This window comes from Phyllobates terribilis, unplaced genomic scaffold, assembly GCF_046119375.1.
Source record: "Phyllobates terribilis strain yellow unplaced genomic scaffold, ASM4611937v1 Scaffold_4__5_contigs__length_816908805, whole genome shotgun sequence".
Lineage (NCBI taxonomy): Eukaryota > Metazoa > Chordata > Amphibia > Anura > Dendrobatidae > Phyllobates > Phyllobates terribilis.
The window spans coordinates 88,045,783-88,059,047 of NW_027362764.1; the positions used below are offsets into that span (position 1 = coordinate 88,045,783).

The 13,265-nt window shown below is 41.2% G+C and overlaps 1 protein-coding gene across 5 annotated transcripts in view; it reads left to right on the forward strand.

Moving 5' to 3' along the window:
- SVIL (supervillin) overlaps positions 1-13,265 on the forward strand; it is a 221,523-nt gene that overhangs the window by 65,202 nt on the left and 143,056 nt on the right. Inside the window, exon 1 of one of the 5 annotated variants that reach the window (XM_073677607.1) lies at positions 4,146-4,211. The exons of the other annotated variants lie outside the window; for them this stretch is intronic. The gene's annotated coding sequence lies outside the window, so the exon portion shown is untranslated. Of the gene's footprint in view, positions 1-4,145; positions 4,212-13,265 lie in introns of those variants that run through there. 5 annotated transcript variants of the gene reach the window in all.

Genomic DNA, 13,265 nt, shown 5'->3' on the forward strand with positions numbered 1-13,265 from the left:
TACACGCTCAGTAGTGAGGCAGTGCTGCACTTTATGTACATGCTCAGTAGTGAAGCCCGTGCTGCACTTTATGTACACGCTCAGTAGTGAGGCCGCGCTGCACTTTATGTACACGCTCAGTAGTGAGGCCGCGCTGCACTTTATGTACATGCTCAGTAGTGAGGCAGTGCTGCACTTTATGTACATGCTCAGTAGTGAGGCCCGTGCTGCACTTTATGTACACGCTCAGTAGTGAGGCAGTGCTGCACTTTATGTACATGCTCAGTAGTGAAGCCCGTGCTGCACTTTATGTACACGCTCAGTAGTGAGGCCGCGCTGCACTTTATGTACACGCTCAGTAGTGAGGCCGCGCTGCACTTTATGTACATGCTCAGTAGTGAGGCCGCGCTGCACTTTATGTACTCGCTCAGTAGTGAAGCCCGTGCTGCACTTTATGTACACGCTCAGTAGTGAGGCCGTGCTTCACTTTATGTACTCGCTCAGTAGTGAGGCCCGTGCTGCACTTTATGTACACGCTCAGTAGTGAGGCCCGCTCTGCACTTTATGTACACGCTCAGTAGTGAGGCCGTGCTGCACTTTATGTACATGCTCAGTAGTGAGGCCGTGCTGCACTTTATGTACACGCTCAGTAGTGAGGCCCGTGCTGCACTTTATGTACATGCTCAGTAGTGAGGCCGTGCTGCACTTTATGTACATGCTCAGTAGTGAGGCCCGTGCTTCACTTTATGTACACGCTCAGTAGTGAGGCCCGCTCTGCACTTTATGTACACGCTCAGTAGTGAGGCCGTGCTGCACTTTATGTACATGCTCAGTAGTGAGGCCGTGCTGCACTTTATGTACATGCTCAGTAGTGAGGCCGTGCTTCACTTTATGTACTCGCTCAGTAGTGAGGCCCGCTCTGCACTTTATGTACACGCTCAGTAGTGAGGCCGTGCTGCACTTTATGTACACGCTCAGTAGTGAGGCCCGTGCTGCACTTTATGTACACGCTCAGTAGTGAGGCCCGCTCTGCACTTTATGTACATGCTCAGTAGTGAGGCCGTGCTGCACTTTATGTACATGCTCAGTAGTGAGGCCCGCTCTGCACTTTATGTACATGCTCAGTAGTGAGGCCCGCTCTGCACTTTATGTACATGCTCAGTAGTGAGGCCGTGCTGCACTTTATGTACACGCTCAGTAGTGAGGCCGTGCTGCACTTTATGTACACGCTCAGTAGTGAGGCCGTGCTGCACTTTATGTACACGCTCAGTAGAGGCCCGTGCTGCACTTTATGTACACGCTCAGTAGTGAGGCCGTGCTGCACTTTATGTACACGCTCAGTAGAGGCCCGTGCTGCACTTTATGTACACGCTCAGTAGTGAGGCCCGTGCTGCACTTTATGTACATGCTCAGTAGTGAGGCCGTGCTGCACTTTATGTACATGCTCAGTAGTGAGGCCGTGCTGCACTTTATGTACATGCTCAGTAGTGAGGCCCGCTCTGCACTTTATGTACATGCTCAGTAGTGAGGCCATGCTGCACTTTATGTACATGCTCAGTAGTGAGGCCGTGCTGCACTTTATGTACATGCTCAGTAGTGAGGCCGTGCTGCACTTTATGTACATGCTCAGTAGTGAGGCCCGTGCTGCACTTTATGTACATGCTCAGTAGTGAGGCCCGTGCTGCACTTTATGTACATGCTCAGTAGTGAGGCCCGTGCTGCACTTTATGTACACGCTCAGTAGTGAGGCCCGTGCTGCACTTTATGTACACGCTCAGTAGTGCGGCCGTGCTGCACTTTATGTACACGCTCAGTAGTGAGGCAGTGCTGCACTTTATGTACACGCTCAGTAGTGAGGCCCGTGCTGCACTTTATGTACACGCTCAGTAGTGAGGCCCGTGCTGCACTTTATGTACACGCTCAGTAGAGGCCCGTGCTGCACTTTATGTACATGCTCAGTAGTGAGGTCGTGCTGCATTTTATGTGCATGCTCAGTAGTGAGGCCCGTGCTGCACTTTATGTACATGCTCAGTAGTGAGGCCGTGCTGCACTTTATGTACACGCTCAGTAGTGAGGCCCGTGCTGCACTTTATGTACACGCTCAGTAGTGAGGCCGTGCTGCACTTTATGTACACGCTCAGTAGTGAGGACGTGCTGCACTTTATGTACACGCTCAGTAGTGAGGACGTGCTGCACTTTATGTACATGCTCAGTAGTGAGGTCGTGCTGCACTTTATGTACACGCTCAGTAGTGAGGCCCGTGCTGCACTTTATGTACACGCTCAGTAGTGAGGACGTGCTGTGGAGCCGGAAGTCGTTGACTCAAGGAAGTTGAGGAGTCGGAGGTTTGGCTTACCGACTCCACAGCCCTGTTCGCCACCATATCTAGCAAACTGCTATGAAGGAGGTCTCAAGATAGCAAAGATCAGATCATGATGCGCGTATACTGGTGAGGAGGATGATAATTACAGTTAGGGGAGAGCTACACAGCCGTATAACTGTGACGAGGATCTCCACACAATGCTTGGACTGGCCGGCGGCTCTCCTGAATCAAGAGTGACAGCTGCACAGAAATACATACTGTCGCGCTCCTTTCGGGAGAGCCAAAGGCCAGTCGGAGCGTTATTTTGCGATCCTCGTTCGAGATATAAGGCTGTCTGACAAATTGACTAAAGTGGGAAATCCTGGATGTAGGTATATTGCTTTTAAAGGAAGAAGGCACAAAGATTTCTGCGAGAAATTATCGGCTGTCATACCGATGGTGGTGGGGGGGAGCCACTGAATGTGGCTTGCAATAATCTGAGCGGAGTATGGCTCTCGAGTAAGTTTGGGGACTGCTGCTCTAAGGGGATGTGCACATGGCATTTTTTTGGATTTGGTCTACTACTTTAATTATAAAAAGAAAAAATGGTAAAATTGCTTCAAAAGTGCTTGAAAGACTTTCTATTCACTTCTATTGTAAGGCCACTTTAACTATTCATGTGTTTTAGGCTTTTAAGCATTTTTATTTCTACTTCAGGTTTTGAAAAACGCCTGGTGGAGAAAAAAGAGGATGCATGTCAAAATGAGCTCAGTGTACAAATCCCGCTATAAGATGCTATATATTTTGTGAAAAATATTCATCTTATCCATTTCGTTGTAGAAGTCTCCCCTTGATATCGAAGTGGCCTGAAATACACTATAGTATTCATGTAATTTTAATATGAGACAGAAGTGGCTCCAGTTGTAAGGAGACCCGCCGGTCCTGTAAGGAGACCCGCCGGTCCTTTTCGTTATACTTTGTTTCCCGTTTTTTGAATCCAGTTCTGGCTTTGGCACAAGTTATTAAAAACTGTAATGTTTTAATAATTTTATTTAAAAAGAAAAAATAATTTGCTCTTTTGTCCAAAGACACCTAATAAGTACAATATGACTGTGGCATGTAAATATACCTTAGTACATGGCAATGAATTGCATGAATCTGAAGCTTCTTTCTCTGCTCGATCACCTGTAGACACTTCTGACTAATAGTATTTAAACTGAGCATTGACCCCAGAAAAAAGTAAACGCTTCCTCTCCATACAATGAAAATGTTGACTTTCTAATTGGGCTCAGTAGCCACAGGCAGTAAATATGAGAACAGCTGATTTGATCCCAGCAGTTTGCAGAGCTATTTATGGTAGATTAGCCCAGAGCATGTGTTCCTCTCTTCAAGCCATAAATGGTTGCTCGTCTGTTAAGTTACCGCACTGCATTTGGCTTTGAGCTTTCTGAGGTTGGAGCAATTCACTAATTTCACGCGGGCAAACCCAGGCATGGATAAAGACAACACTGGCAAATTCAGCCTTTTTCTGCTGTGTGAATCTGAAAACGTCTTTCCAAACTTTTTTTTTCTCCAGCCAATTCAGAGTTTTCCGAGGGAGTGCTGGGATTGACATCTGGTCACATGTCTGGTGCGAGTGCGTTTTAGCTGCCGTCTGAAATTACTCCTCTTAGAACCTTCTTGGCAACAGTCGAAGAAAATGTCTGCTTATTAATATTCTCTCATTATCACGCTTCGCCTCACATCTGGGAGTGACCTCATTTTTTTTTTCTACTTTTTTTTAATGTACTTTTAACTTTTTAAGGTTTTGCTTTTGGCTTTTTTTTTTTCTTGCTAGAAACTTTTATATTCTTTTTTTTTTTTTTTTTTTTTACCCTGAAAGTGGATGACTTGTTCTAGGAATTAATCAAGCAAGTCTGTTTTGTGAAGTGTAAGTATGCTTCTTCTCGAGTTTCTGTTTTCTATTGTCTTGTTAAATATTGCTCGGGAAAAGAGATTAATTGTAAGGCTATTTCTGATGTCTGGTTATTTTATAGTCCTTGGTCTCTACTGCGTGTTAATAGCAGCCATATTGTCAAACTTGAAGGACTTCATGTGGAATTTGTTTTGCATGTGTTGCTTTATTATAGAGCTAAACTTCAAAGTTTTGAGTTTAGTTATTGTTCTTTTTGTTTTTGTTACCGTCGAGTAATAAATTGTATACGTCTGTTGAGTATAGTTTAATATATTCTTCGGTGTTGTTTTTTACCTTTTCATGTTGTCATATTTAATATATTATTCCAGTAAAGCTACAATAAGACACTATGTAATGTGATGTAGGGGTATTGGCCTTTTTTCTTCTTCTAATTTACGGTCATGGTCTTCTGATGTTTTGTATTGAGCCGTTTCCCGCATATATAACATTTCTATACCCTATATTTTTTTCTTTATTTCCTCCTTTTAAATGGCATTTAGCTGACATTATCTAGGTGATGATAATATTCCTCATACCAGTTTTGAGGACCAGGTGAAGACCAAACTTAAACATGCTTAGATCCCCTTATTGTCTTGTTGTTCTGATTAGTTTGACTTGGGTTGTTGATAATCCAATAAAAGTTTCTCATATTTTTACATCTTACTTTATCTTGGGGCGGGGGCATGACTGTGTAGTAGGATCACTGTCAACTGATAACGTTGTAATGCTCCCCCTCCCCCCTTAAACAATGTCAAGTGCTCCAAGGCTGCCCAAAACTTTTACTTCGACCACATTTAGAAATTTTTGGTCACTTATATGAAGTGTTGTCCTCTGAGTGGGTGCAGTACATAACGTCCAAAAGAAGGAGAAAAAGTTCCAGCTTCACGAATAGTCCAAAATAAATAGTATATTATTCTTTAAAAACAGATTCCATATTCAATTGTTACAGAGGTAGAGAGCAACGCGTTTCGAACGCTCTGATCTGCCGCCTTTATCAGAGCTTATCTTGTAAAATTGCGCTATGGTTTTCTTTATCTGTTATTTTACAATTCACTTCACCAAAACCTACAGATTTTTTTAGTAGAGGTAATGAATTTTTCTTTTATCCTAATTTTGTGAAGTTGAAAACCTGCATTTATACTGTCAGGTTAATGGTGGCCAACACTAGTAGAACATGTATGAAGTGAGGAATGAATTCTTCTTAAGCAATATCAGAGAGGAGCGGCCTCCGGCATGATGGCTGTAAATTGACGGAATATTTTTTTGTTTCCTAGCCATGTGACTATTTTATTATCACCATAGGAGAAATTCATTTATGAGGTGTTTTTTTAATTTTTTTAGGAGATGAAAAGCCCAACAAGTCACCATGTCGTAAATGTAGAACATTTGTAACTAATCAGACAACACTATACTGTGTGCACAATTATTAGGCAATTTGTATTTTTTGATCAATAATAAAATTAAACAACTACAGCAATGTCAAGCAATCCAAAAGATTAATAAACCTGAATTTTTTAGAAAGTAAAAGTGAGATTTTTGTCTGCCTTAGGGGATTATCTGTGTGCAGAATTATTCCGCAACTTTATGAAAAATTTAAATTTTCCCATTTTCATTGTTCATTTTTCATTGTTCATTTTTCATTTGTTACAGTGAGAATAACCACTAAACAACTCAAAATGTCCAAAAATACATTTCTAACATTTTCGAAAAAATATCAGTGATCAATATAGCAGCCCTTCTTTTTAATAACAGCCATAAGCTCCATCAATGGAGTGTCAGTTTCTTAATCTGTTGACTATCAAGTTTTTGGGCAGCACCAACCACAGCCCCAGACACTGATCAGAGAGGTGACTGTTTTCCTTCACCGTAAATTTCCGGTTTAAGAAAAGCCCACAAGTTCTCAATAGGGTTTAGGTCCGGTGAAGAAGGGGCCGTGTCATTATTTTTTCATCTGTAAGGCCTTTACTGGCAGCCGAGCAATGGAGACTTCAATGCTGCGATGGAGCATTGTCCTGCAGAAGATCATGGTTTTCTTGAAAGATGCTGACTTTTTTTGGTACCACTGCTTGAAGAAAGTGTCTTCTGGCAGTATGTTAGAGCGTTTATTTTGAGTCCATCAATCTAAAAAAGTCCAACTAGCTCCTATTTAATAATACCAGCCCATAGTACTACCCACCTCCATCTTGCTGGTGTCAGAGTCTAAGTGGAAGTCTGTGCCAATTACGGATTCCACCACAGGTCCATCCATCTGTTCCATCAAGAGCCTCTTTCATCTCATTACTCAATAAAGCCTTTGAAAAATCTGTCTTCAGGTATTTCTTGGCCCAGTCTTGACGTTTCACCTTCTGTGTCTTGCTCAGTGGTGGTTGGGTTTCAGCCCCCTTACCTCGGCCATGTCTCTGAGCACTGAACACCTTGTACTTCTGTGTCTTGAGTGGTGGTTGGGTTTCAGCCCCCTTACCTCAGTCATGTCTCTGAGCACTGAGCACCTTGTACTTCTGTGTCTTGTTCAGTATTGGTTGGGTTTTATCCTCCTTACCTCGGCCATGTCTCTGAGCACTGAACACTTTGTCCTTCTGGGCCTCCAGGGAGGTTGCAGTTCTGGAATATGACAGCACTGGAGGATAATGGCTTCCTGGTCACTTCAGATTTGATACTTATTTGGTAGTTAATGAGCGTCTTTTTTTTTTTTTTTTCTCAACACATTTTTTGCGACCAGTTGAGTATTTGCAACAAAACTTTTGATGCTTCTGTGATTGCCCCAATATCTTAACAATTCCATGAGTGCTTCATCCATCTGTAAGACTTGTAACAACAATTTTTGACTTTTCAGAGTTGGATTAATCTTTTTGGCACATTTTGCCTTAAAAAGAAACATAAAAACAAGCTGCCTAATAATTCTGCACCCCTTGATGAAGGTTGTTGTATCCTTAGGCCGCACCCTCCTCATTACACAAATGCGCATCACCTGATCTGCTGCATCCAGTTATACAGCGCAGAGTTGGAAAATCTGCATAAAAATATGGTCAAAATACTCAATTGCCTGATTGTGTACACAGTGTGTTAACTTGTAGCAGTAATGGAGGCTTTACTTTGGCTATATAGCAAATTTTTCTTCACTTTCTAGAACTTTAGGTCCAAGTTGGTAAAGAAAAATTTACCAAAATCCTATTACATATAGTTGGTGAAAATGATGTAGTAAAACACAATAAAACTGTCTCCTTTGTGTCATCGTTTACAGATGTTGACTCTTAAGTTTTATTCTCTTACGTTGGGAACGTTGGTTATGTATTGGGGGTATTTTTCCTTATTAGTCAGATTTAATCAAGTCCACGTTGACTCAGGCTATTTTGGTTCTAAATTATGTATTAGACCTCCACAAACAAATTAAGACAATTTTCCACTAAGGGACTGGAAAATACATTTTTAGATCGGTTTCTTGTGTTTGCACATTTATATTTTAACACTTGGGTTAGGGCCATTAATTCCATAAAAATAAACTTGTGGCTTGTAGTGTTAAAAGGGAAGGAGAAAATGCAGTTTGGCTGGAGATTTCCATATGCTTTGCTGGTATAAAGACAATTATCAAATAATACTGTACTGCTTGAGGAATGACTTGGTATAGACATTATGGGGTATGTTCACCCTTTTAAGATTTGCCTGTGGTTGAAATCCAAGGCCGACACTTGGATTTCCACTTGATCTGCCCATTCACTGAGGCTAATATGTAGATTTCTTCTACCATTTTTTTCCCCAATGGTGTTCATTCCCAATTAGTAAATTGAATTTGATGCATTTCTTGAGCTTTTCTTCTAGTATTTCCTAGATGGCTTTTGGTCTTGTCATTTGTTAATAATTTGAAGGTCTATTCAGACCTATAAATATATCACCGGAAACATTAAGATGACCCTACACATGACTTTCATTATAATAAAGATTTTAACTTTAATGTATGGTCATTGGGTGAAACTTAAGACAATTGTTTTAGCCAAGAGATGCCACAGTCCTCTTTGGGAATGTTTGGCCAGGTTTATAACTTTTCATCTGGTAGTTTGTGAATTAGCAACTATATTTTTGTAAAAGAATATTTCCAGAATATTTTCAGAAAGATTAATTCTTTGCACTGTTTCATTGAAACCAGTTTGAACTTCTGTAATGAGCAATATAGACTAAAGTGCATATGGCCGCACCGGCAAAATGTTTGTTCACCAGATTGTTGGTCCAACTATTGTTCAGCCATCAATTTACCCATTATTAATGTGTCTATCTTTAGTCTGTATTCAATCTTGTGCAGGGCGGTGGAGTCAGTATAAAATGGACCAACTCCGACTCCTAAAATATATATAATAAATTGGGTACAGTAGTTCAATGCAGTTTGTGGGGAATATTTTTTCCTAAGAATTTGGGAAAGTTATGAAATGTCCTATTCCTGATCTAAGGATCTAGACTTTTAGGCGAGACGAATCTGTGCTACAGTCAGTTTATCACTTAAACATGAGCCATGTATGAGGGAGTTGGAGTTGTGGAGTCGGAGTCTTGGAAATTGAGGCGTCGGCGGAGGTTTGGCTTACCGACTCCACAGCTCGATTTTGTGTTCTTTTGGATATACCTAAGCATCGTAAACGATCTAAAACTTCTTTTATGCTGCTTTTAGATGGGTACTTTTTGTCACCCGTGTTTGTCTCCATACTTGGACCTCATGAGGTTCATCAGAACTACGGTATATAGAATATGAAATCTTTCACTCTTGTATGGAGAATATAGAATGTTTATTTAGCAAGGCAATCCAAAGTTAGTAATTCGGTCTATAGCATGGACCTTCATCAGACAGATTGCTATGGTATATAGAAAAAACAGAGGAAGAGTGCCATAGAGATGAGGGTGATGGTACTATCCCGGAGATAAAGGAACACCACAGCTAATCATAAAGTAGAGAGACTGGTGTGAAAATGCCAAGTCACTAAGCTTTTAGATACTCGCGCTGAGTGGCTTTCTTAGCCAAAACAGACACCAAAGCAGTGGTGGGGAGAGCCGCTGCTAGACAGAGCGAGTAGATTCACAATTTAGTTTTAGAACTATCTGACTGGTTGGGATCCACTTTTCTAAGAGGAAAACCGCGTATTGTAAATAGATGCCAAATATGGCGAACTTTGGCATCATGATACCAGAAAACCGCTCATTGACTACCTTCTAATTCCACCTGATGAACCAGTATTAATGGGGAAACGTGTCCAAGTTACGGCACTTTGGTATCTATATGGGGTCCTTCTTATTGAAGTAACGATTTGCATCTGGTTTGGGCCCAGTTTTGTTTATTTACCCCATATGGGTTTAAGGATACAGGTATATACCTATATATTATTTGGATTAAACACAATTTGCACTTTATATGTTCAGACACTTTCTCCATACAACATATATTGTGTAGTTGTTTGAGCACTTATGAATATTGGGAGTTATAGATACACCTGACTATATATATATTGGGCATGACTACAGTAGATTTTGGCTCCATATTGTTGGATGCTCTATCCTCTTCTTTTTTTTTTTCTTCAGGTACACTGCCATTGGGGACTTACTTTAGTCAGGACTATCTAGGGCGCCATAACTTGCATCCTATCCTTCATCTAGGGTGCCAACCTGCGAGGTCAGGCAGGGCTTATCTTTAGGATGCATCCTTAAGTGAAAACGTTAGGATACCTCCCTGTCTGATCTTGTTTTCAGTTCTGTTTTCTATGTGATGTATAATTAGATATTTGGTCACCACATAGATATATGTATAAGTATTTGTTGGATATGAATTACCAAGTTTACTTCCTTTTTCTTTTAATAGTATTAATAAAGGTTTAATTTTTAACAGGGATTTATTCACCTCACTAGCGTTTCTAAACTTGCCTAAACTTATTTTTTAGGAAAATGTGATCGTTCTAAGAGCCGTAGATGAATGATAGATATGATTCAAACTATTCCAGTCAAAGCAAGTCCTAACAGTTTGAATGGTAGGGGGTAGACTAATAAACCAAGAATTCAAGTCGATCCTGTGGGTTAACCTGGTGGACATGCTTGGCATTTGGTCTCTGATTACAAAGATCTAATGTTCAGTGAAGGATCGCTGCCAAACTGAGCGTTAAGAAAAAGGCAGTAGAGGACCCCATACCTTACATTAGAAAAAGATTATCTGAACCTGAAAAATTGCCAGGTCAATTATTTCATCTATGTGCAGTCCTCTCAACCCATGACAGATGTCAGAACAAAAGGATTAGGTTGCTTGAACATTTAGAGTGAACCTGTCACCAGATTTGACCGATATGAGATACGGCCACCACCTTTCAGGCCTGATATACAGCATTCTATAATGCTCGCAACCCGACCTGCAAGACAAGAAAAAGCTTTTATTATACTCAACTGGGGGGCGGTCGGGTCCGAGGGGCGTTGCTGGTCCTGGTTCGGCGCCTCCCTTCTTTCGATGCTGTCCTCCTTGCTTTGTGTGACAGATGTGTCGGACCCGACCACCCCCCCCAGGTGAGTATAATAAAAGCTTTTTCTTGTCTTGCAGGTCGGGTTGGGAGCATATAGACAGCATTATACTGTAGAATGCTGTATATCAGGCCTGAAAGGTGGTGTATCGGTCAAACCTGGTGACAGGGTTCCCTTTTATACCTGATCCTTTTAAGCCCTATTTACTTATTAGACTAATCTGGGCTGAACCAACCAATATTGACAGGTTTAGCCAACACGGTGTATGAGGGCCCCGGACAATTGACGGGGAAGTTAAGGATATGACATGTTCGATTTCGGACTGCAGATCTTTTTGTTCTCCAGGAGATAAGCCACCACTAGACATATCTAGCAGTGGCTTTCTCCTAGAAAACACAGGAGTGCTCGACCGAACAAACCCTCCTTTGTATGGAGAGCTCGTCTAGATGGCTGCCAGTCGAGCGTTTGGTTAACACCTATCTAATGTGTATGATGATCTTTATTCTTGGGCAACATAAGTTATTACCAGAGGTATCTGACAATCATCCTAGTCTTCACTTCGTAATGGAAACACATCGGCACTTGGAGGGCAGAGCCAAACGTACAAATGTATGGGGTGATTTGGTGGAATAGAGGGCTGCATTGGGACCTTAAGACTTAACATCTGTATCTGTACCTAGGGTTCTTGAGTCTTTTAAATTATTTTTCGAACACTTGAAACAGTTGTGTTAAATTGTCAACAGGTTTCCACGTGGTCCTTCTCCACGGTGTTTAAGGTGGTTCTTGCAGGCCTGCTAAAGATCTCCAGCTAGAACAAGTCCATGACACTGATGAAGGTTACAGAGGCTAAAACCTGGTTTAAACAAGCTACTCTAGCAATCACGTGGTTTCTGTAGAATGACACATGTTCGAAGGTTGTATGTCATGTTCACAGGCTGTGGAGAAGGTCAGGTCTTCAAAGTGACCATGTGGTACGTACGTTAATTTTAGGTAGTGGTGTTGTGCTCATGCTGTCCAGGAGACTTTTGGACACTTTGAGGCATCCATTTTTTTCTGTCCTAAAATGAGATCAGTTTTCTAACCTGGCTCGTATTGTTTTCCCCTGTTGCTACTTGTGTTGCCATATGTGACACGGGCTTCTTTTCATATATGGAGATTTAAAAGCAGATTTATTACTGAAGAGATGATCTCATCCCCATGCCAAGCATTTCCAAAGTGTGTTTTCGGATCACATAAATAACCTCTAACAAGGTTACTGAACAAGTTCCAGGAACGTTGTACACATTAACCGGGATATAAGGATCAACTCTTTGTATCTCACTAAATTTGAATTTCCTGATGTTGGTTATATGGAATAATGGAATATGTGGTGGACAAATAGATTGAACTTTATTATTTTTTTTTTTTTCGCCCCTGACTATCTCCCCCGACTTTCCAATACACAGGAACGCTTGGCTCACCTGAACGCTTCTGTGTTCTCGATGAGGAAACCCCTTCCAGACGACTCTGGCAGTGACTTTTCTCCCAGAGAACAAAAAAGTGAGCCATTGGAAATCTAGCAGGCCGGATCTTTCTCTCCATCAACATGATCTGTTGGGGAAGACATTGGAGACCCCATACACATTAAACTGTCTGCTGTTATTTGTGGGTTCTGACGACTTTATTCGAATGGGTATGGGGGCCGCTATTAACCGATCATGAATCTAATTGATAAATCTGTTGCATGGGGCACATGGGGGAGACATAAATCTCTATCATTGGCTTCCTTACTCCTGGGATGTGTCCAGCCCAATGTCCGTGTAACATCTGGTTGATTTCCCAAAGCGACAAAACCATAATATGTGAATTCCATCTATTTAAATATGCAAATTGCCTCTTCAGAGAAAAAGAGGACTTAAACTCTATAGCGCCACCTATTGGAAGTAGCAATCCTACAAGTCACAATCAACCCCTTAACGAGTCGTGCAATGTGACTTAGGATCATAGCCAAATCAGAACCTCAATTTGCAGACACGGTGTTTCGGGCTGTTGGCCCTCGTCAGTGCAAAGTATGAGAACTGATTTGGCTAGGTGAGAGGCTCTGGACTGAGGTCTAAGGGGTAACGTTTCTCTGGCCTATTAAATAAAATCATGCACAATGATTGTGATAAAGAAAACTCATTTATTGATATAAAAACGCCATATATTATGGATTTTTATAATGCATCAACATGTTATAATCATTATCCTAAAGTTATGCCTGTGATGAGTGTCCAGAAACAGTTCTTTGAAGATGAAACTTTTTTTTTTATGATTATTCATCATTTTCATTAACTGTATATAAAATAAACCATTGACAAAGAACCTTGGTAATTTCTGGATGTGTTTGAATTTGTCTCTATTTCTTTACACTTGGATGAGCAGTCACATAAACTAAATCTCTTAATTGTTGCTCGACGCTGCGGTAAATTTAATTTGGATTTAAGCTAAAGTTGGCACTGGTACAGGTATGTGTTCAGACAGCTGTTTACAGCTCTGCTATTGTATGTGCTTCTCAGTAGTTTGTGCAGAAGA